The sequence below is a fragment of the Echinops telfairi genome, unplaced genomic scaffold, assembly GCF_000313985.2.
Source record: "Echinops telfairi isolate 266 unplaced genomic scaffold, ASM31398v2 ScPeMD7_7467;HRSCAF=8505_0, whole genome shotgun sequence".
NCBI classification, from domain to species: domain Eukaryota; kingdom Metazoa; phylum Chordata; class Mammalia; order Afrosoricida; family Tenrecidae; genus Echinops; species Echinops telfairi.
The window spans coordinates 5,707,524-5,715,078 of record NW_022111367.1 but is presented as its reverse complement, the minus strand read 5'-3'; the positions used below and the strand labels follow the sequence as shown (position 1 = coordinate 5,715,078).

General features: G+C 37.1%; 1 pseudogene; it reads left to right on the top strand.

Moving 5' to 3' along the window:
- The first annotated feature begins 3,747 nt into the window (after window positions 1–3,747).
- On the top strand, window positions 3,748–5,209 carry LOC101649715 (annotated as a pseudogene).
- The last annotated feature ends 2,346 nt before the right edge of the window (window positions 5,210–7,555 follow it).

Genomic DNA, 7,555 nt, shown 5'->3' with positions numbered 1-7,555 from the left:
CCTGTATCGCCACTCACACCACTGGTCCTGTAGGGCTCATCCGCCCTGGATTCCCTGTATTTCCAGTTCCTATCTGTACCAGTGTACTTCCTCTGGTCTAGCCAGACTTGCTTTTCTGTCCCAATTCAGAGGCCTTTAATATCTTTTTGATGTCTTACAGCTCTGGCTAAAATTTCAGGGACTGTGAGGGGTTCCCCCCCCACCCACCCAAATGGAAAAAAAATCTGCTGGACGGAGTTTCTGTTGTACACATTTTTCCCACTAGGTGAGCATCGAACAACTTGCTTTGAGTTAGTGCACCTAGTGGCATCACCTGGGAAGGTTCTCTTTGGTCACAGTGAACTTTTTTGTCAAAGCAGTTTTGCTCAAACCTCGTTTTTTGTAATGGCTGACTTAAGAGAACAGCATCCAATTGTGAAATTTTGTTTCCTGCTCTGGAAGAATGCCACAGAAGCTGCTGTGATGTTGAACACAGCTTACAAGTACAGCGCTCTGGGAAAAACTCAAGTGTACAAGTGTTTTTCTCATTTCAAAAAAATGTGAAATTGATGACAAACCTCATTCTGGATGTCCATCAACTTCCTGAATGGATGAAAATGTTGACAAATTCATGCACTTTGTGCTTGAAGACCGATGATGGACCATTGAATAGATGGGAAAATTATCTAGACTATCTTGGAGCTTGGTTCAGCGAATTTTATTGGAAGATTTGGGGATGAGAAGGGTCGCTGAGAAATTTGTGCCTCATGTCCTGACTAACCAGGAAAAAGAGCATTGAGTGGAAATATGCCATGCTTTGAAAGAACAGCTCCAAAGTGACCCAAACTTTTTTTCCAAGGTCATTACTGTTAACAAGACATGGCCCTATTCTTACAACTCCCAAAGCAAATATCAATCAAGCCAGTGGAAGACACCATCGTCATCTTGCCCCCTAAAAGCTTGTCAAGTAAAATCAAAGATCAAGACAATGCTCACTCAGTTTTTTGGTGTTTTTTTTTTATGTGAAGGGGATAGTGCATTTGGAATTTGTTCCACCATGTCAGACTGTTAATCAAGCTTCCTATTTAACAGTTCTGAAAAGATTACATAACTGCATGCAGTAATAAAAAGACCTGATTTGTGGCATATGGGGGACTGGTTTTGCCACCACAGCAATGTACCTGCTCACTCACTATCTCAGTGTGCCAGGTTTTGGCAAAATACAACATGCCTCTTGAGAATGATGATGGCAACAAACGTACAAATGTGCTTGACCCAATATATATATGTATGGATTGTGATGAGTTGTACGAGCCCCCAATAAAATGATAAAAAAAAACAAAAGCCAGCACGCCTCTCATGCCCCATGTACCTTACTCACCTGACTTCTCTCCATGCAACTTCTTTTTGTTTCCATGAATAAAGAGGGGCATGAAGTGACAGTGATTTGATGACATATAAGAGGTGAAGGAAAAAATGAGGGAGGTGCTGTCAGCCCTCCAAGCAAATGAATTTGAAAAATGTTTCCAAGAAGGGAACCGCAGATTTGACAAATGTATTGTGTGATGGGGAGTGCTTTGAAGGTGATAAGGTTGTTTGTAAAAAAAAATGTAAATACATTCCATTGGGGGAGTCGGTACCCCTACCCCTCATATATTAAGAAAGAATGGTGATAATGGACAACCCTGTATGGTTCCCCTATGGAACAAGGGTGTTTTAAATTTCTTTCCATTAAATGAAATGGTAGCTATTGGTTTTGAATATATTTTAATATGTTGAAGAAATTCCCCTTTTTATTAAAGGGCTTATCAAGAGTGGATGTTGAATTTTATCAAATGCCTTTTCTACATTGACAGATATAACCATATTGTTCTTTTGTTTGGTTTGTGTGGTGGATTGCATTCAGTGTTTTGCTAATATTGAACTTTCCTGGAATGTCTGGTATGAATCCCACTTGATAATGAGCTATGATTTTAAGAAATATTTTGTTGGATTCTACTGACTCTATTATACTTTTAATCTTTTGTTGAATTCTGTTGGCTAAGGGATATTGTCCCCACTTGTCTTTCAGTTTTGTTGTATTGTGGTGGCTTGTGTGTTGCTATGATGCTGGAAGCTATGTCACTGGCATTTCAGATGCCAGCGGGGTGAACAGGATTCAGCAGAGCTTCCAGATTAAGAATACACAGACTATGAAGAAGGAATTGACTGGCCACTTCAGAGAAAGTAACATATGAAAACCTTATGCATAACGTGGAACATGATTGGAGATAGTGCCAGAGTCTGGACCCTCTGGTCTGAAGGCACTTGACATGTGGTTGAGGAGGAGTGTTTTCTCCAAGTAGAGTCGACCACAGTGATGTGAGTGGAGTACAGCATGTGGGAGTGGAACCTTCAGGATCTTTATTTGTTGATGGGGCATAAATCAAGGTGAGAAGAAACAGCTGAAGAATATATTAATAATCAGAACTTCAAACGTATGAAGTATGAATCTTGCAAAATTGGGTGGGGAAGTGTGGGTGGGATGGAGGAGCGAAAATGAATGAAGGGGAAGGAGCACTCGATCTGATTGTGATGATGGATATTCAACTCTTAAAAAAAATAATTTTATTGGGGGCTTTTATAGCTCTTATCACAGTCCATACATAAATCTATTGGGTCAAGCACATTTGTAAATATGTTGCCATCAACATTTTCTTTCCACTTGAGCTTTTGGTTTCAGTTAATTTCCCCCCCCAACCCCCATCCTACAACTCTATTTAAAAACGATTTAACAGCATTAGTGTATGTATGATATGTGAAGTAACCAAAGTTGACCCGTGGCTACCATGGGTGAAGGAGAAAGAGTTTAGGGGGCACTGAGTTTGTTAATGGGGGTGAAATACTTTGGAAATGGTTATTAATAATGGTTGCATAACTTAGTTTAATCAATGGCACTGAAATATGTGTAGGACATATTGCAGTAGATAATGTTTTCTTGTGTATTTCCCCCCCACAGGTGAAAAATAATAATAAGTACACGTACAAGGAAGAAGTACAAGGAAGAAGATAATATGCTAAAATTGACTGTGATAATGACTGTATAACTCTCCTTGAAATGATTGAACTATTGAATTGTATGGAAGAAGTGCCAATAAAACTGTACAAAGAAAAATAATAAGTCTCCAGTGAATACGCTATGATCATAGTCAAAGTGAATAGTGTTATCAGACAGAAAGCACTCTAGGGACTATTATAATATATATAGTTAGGTTTAAAAGTACCAACTTATTTGATATCCCTTTGATCCAGTTAAATGTTAAATCCATTTAAAAATAAGGAGAAATCCATGTAGATTAAGCTTTCAGTGAAACCCCTCTGAACATAGACCTGAGATGTACACAGCCTTGCTATCATGCAGAGTGTATTGGAAAGGGGATTGTTCCAGAAACAGCTATGTTAACATTTAACACCTCATTTAATCTCCTTTTTGACTCATTTTTAAGTTGTTGTAATTTTTAATATGTTGCTTTCCTTTCTATTATACAGAGCACTTTACCCTAAAACAGCACAGTATACATTCTTCTCCAGTGCATTTGGTTCATCTTTTAGATCATATGTTAGGCCACAAAGCAAACCTCAACAAATTAAAAAAGATTGAGATCCTAAAATCCATTTTCTCAGATCACAACGCTATAAACCTAGAAATCAACAAGAGCAGGAAAATAAAGACAAACAAAATAAACAACATACAACTTAAAAACAACCATGTAATAGATCGAATAAAAGATGAATTTAATTCCCTTGAAACAAACAGTAAGGATACACATCGTAGCACAGCCTTTGGGACACAGGAAAAGCAGCTATCAGAGGACAATTTACAGCAATCAATGCACCCATGGAAAAAAAATCTAAAATCAACACTTTTTTTTTAATCAACACCTTAACACAATGCTTCCAACAACTAGAACAAGAGCAACAACATAATCCCTCCAACAGCAGAATTAAAGAAATCATAAATATTCGAGTGGGAATAAACCAATTTGAAATCAGAAAAAAATTGGAAAATATTAACATGACAAGATGTTTTTTCTTTTTAATGTTTATTTTTCGAAGGGATTAACAAAATTGACAAGTCCCTGGCAAATTTAACAAAGGAAAAGATAAGATACAAATATCAAGAATTAGTCAAAAGTGTGACATTATGAGATATCTAAATGAAATAAAAATAATTCTATGAAAGATTGTACTTCCAGAAGTTTGATAATTGAAAAGAAATGGGAAAATACCTAGAAATACACCATCTAACCAAATTAATGATAATGGATATAGAAAGCCTGAATAGACCTATAACAAAAGAAGAAATAGAGAATGTATTCTTCGTTTGAGACCAGCAGGATCAAATTTAAATCACTGTGGTTTTCAAGGCTCTTCATACCTGGGCATTCCATTCAATCCATCAAAGAATCCTGGGACAGCGCATACTTATTATGATAGTGGCCACATAGGCCTTTCGTGCTTAGTTATTCTTGGAGATGACTTAAGCTGAGTGAATAAAGAAGCTTGCTTAGCAGGCTTACGAGCCCTTCAGCTCAAAGATGGAAGTTTTTGTGCCGTACTTGAAGGAAGTGAAAATGACATGTGATTTGTGTACTGTGCTTCCTGTATTTGCTATATGCTCAACAACTGGTCAGGCATGGCTATGAAAAAAGCCATTGACTATATTAGAAGAAGTATGTCATATGACAATGGACTGGCACAGGGAGCTGGACTTGAATCTCATGGAGGATCAACTTTTTGTGGCATTGCTTCACTGTGTCTGATGGGTAAACTAGAAGAAGTTTTTTTGGAAAAGGAATTGAACAGGATAAAGAGATGGTGTATAATGAGGCTGAAAAATGGTTATCAAGGAAGACCTAATAAGCCTGTGGACACCTGTTACTCTTTTTGGGTGGGAGCAACTCTAAAGTTTTAGAAAATTTTCCAATACACTCATTTTGAGAAAAGTAGAAATTACATCTTATCACCTCAAGATCGCCTAGTAGGGGACTTTGTGAAGTGGCAAGATAGTCATCCAGATGCTTTACATGCATACTTTGGAATTTGTGGCCTGTCGCTAATGGAGGAAAGTGGAATTTGTAAAGTACATCCTGCTCTGAATGTGAGCACACGGACCTCTGAAAGCCTTCGCGATCTCCACCAAAATTGGAAAACCAAGGACTCTCAGCACTGTTCATTTCCACATGACTGATTTTAGGCTTGGATGGTGGGGGGTGGGGTTGGATGGGAGTTTGTAGCATAATTGTAGCCCAAATTCAAGAGCCATGTGTAACCAAGTGTGCACTTTTTTTTTTAAAAGAAGTGAAGGCATGCAATCAAATCTCATGCTTATGTCACTTTGGGAGATGGCCTTGAGCCAGTAACCTTCGTGTACTGTGTTTCAAGGAGATCTTTGTTGAAGTCTAATCTGTAGTGTACACTGTCATAGTTCTTAAATGTTTACACTGCATTTCTAAGAAGTTCTTTAAGCAAATTAAATGTATGTATGTAGTTATATGTAAAAACAAACACACATACACAGGTCACTGCAAATTGAATCATTCTAAAATGGGCTCAAATCCTCAAAGCAGTTTACCTTCCCTATAGCATTGATAATCTTCCAGTGAATACTTAGTGATTATTTTTAAAATTTGATTGCCAATTGCTTTTAAAGAATTAAATGTTTGAGATTATTCTTTGAAAAGAGATAATCTCATGATTTTTTAAAGAATTACTTATTTTGTCTGATTCTTAAGTAAGATGTGCCAATTAAACTTGTATGGCCTGTATAAATGAAATGAATGACTTCCTAGTAAAAATCAATAGACTTAACTAATACAATAGTTTTCTAAAGAAAGATTGTTGTAATCAGATTCTATTATGTGATAAAGTCGCCATAACTGAGAGAGAGGTAATATAGTTCTATGTGATTATGAAAAGGAAAAGTCTACTGGTCTGGGGTGAATACCAGGTATGTTTGATTTTTATCTTAAATGATTTGTTGCCTTTTTTTTTCTTCTGGAGAGAAAATAATCTTTCATATATTGAAGGGGATATAATTAGTGTTTTGTTTACTTTTCAAAATATATGGTATGTAAATTTTTAAAAAATGAATCTTCCAACCAAGAAAAGACTAAGACCAACCGGCTTCATGGAGAAATCCTACCAAGTATTCAGGGAAGAACTGTCACTTATTTTTTACATAGACTATTCCAGAATATAAAGACAGCAAATGCTCAGACTCATTTTATGAAACGAGTATAACCCTTAAGCCAAAGCCAGGAAAAATCCCCACAAAGTCAGAAAACTACGGACCAATATCTCTCCTGAACTAAGATGCAAAAATTCTCAACAAAATAGAATCCACAACATATCAAAAAACAATTCATCATGACCAAGTAGGATTCATACTAGGGATATAAGGATGGTTCAACAGTCAATCAGTGTAATCCACCACATAAACAAGATAAAGACTCAGAACCACAGGACACATCAATAGATACAGGAAAAGCATTTGACAACATCCAACACCCATTTCTAATAACACTCTAATAAGAATAGAAGGGAAATTCCTCAACATAGTAATGACTATTAAGAAAATCCAACAGGCAATATCAAATTAAATGGGGGAAAACTGAAAGCATTTTCCCTGAAAATGGAACTAGAAAAGCATGTGACCTATAGCACCACTCTTATTCAACATTGTGCTGGAAATCTTAGAACCATTAGACAAAAAAAGGAAATCAAGGGACTACAATTGGCATATTTGTAAACAATATGATTATATATGTAGAGAATCCCGAGGACTCCACAAAAAGACTGTTGGAAACAATAGGAGGATTTGTTAAGTAGCAGAATACAAGTTTAACAAGCAGAAATCAATTGGATTCCTATATACCAAGGAAGAGAGCTCCAAAAAGACATTAAGAAAACAATACCATTTACAACTGCTGCACCAAAGATGAACTACCTAGGAAAAAACCTGTCCAAAGAAACAAAATACCTGTCCAAAGAAAAGTAGAGAACATTGTACTTTTATGTAGAACAAAAAGAGACCTACACAAATGGAAGATGATCCCATGTTCAAGGACAGAAAAACATAATGTCAGAAAATCAGTACAACCTAAAGCCATCTGCGAAGACAATACAATTCTTATCTAAATCCAAACTTCATTCTTTAAAAAAAAATGGAAAAACTAATTGCCAACTTTATATGGAGATGGGAGTATAAGCAAAGAATTTCTTTACAAGAAAATGATGAAAATAAGGAAGAAATGGGTAGCGGGGGCACGGGGTGCTAACCCACCCAAGGGGAGGGTATTGTTTATATCTCCACAGGAAAAGAGGGACCAGACTTCAACCCAGTGCTCCAAGGTGAGAATTCAACATGCCGGCGTGGAGTAGGGAACCAGTGTAGAGGTCTGGGGGGCTGGCCCCAGTCCCAAATACTAAGTAGATGCCTGCCCCTACCCCCAGAAGAATTTATTTCAAAATACGGCACTGAATCCGCAGCTCCAGAGAGGGACATATCTGATCAGAGCACACAGGAGCAGATGAC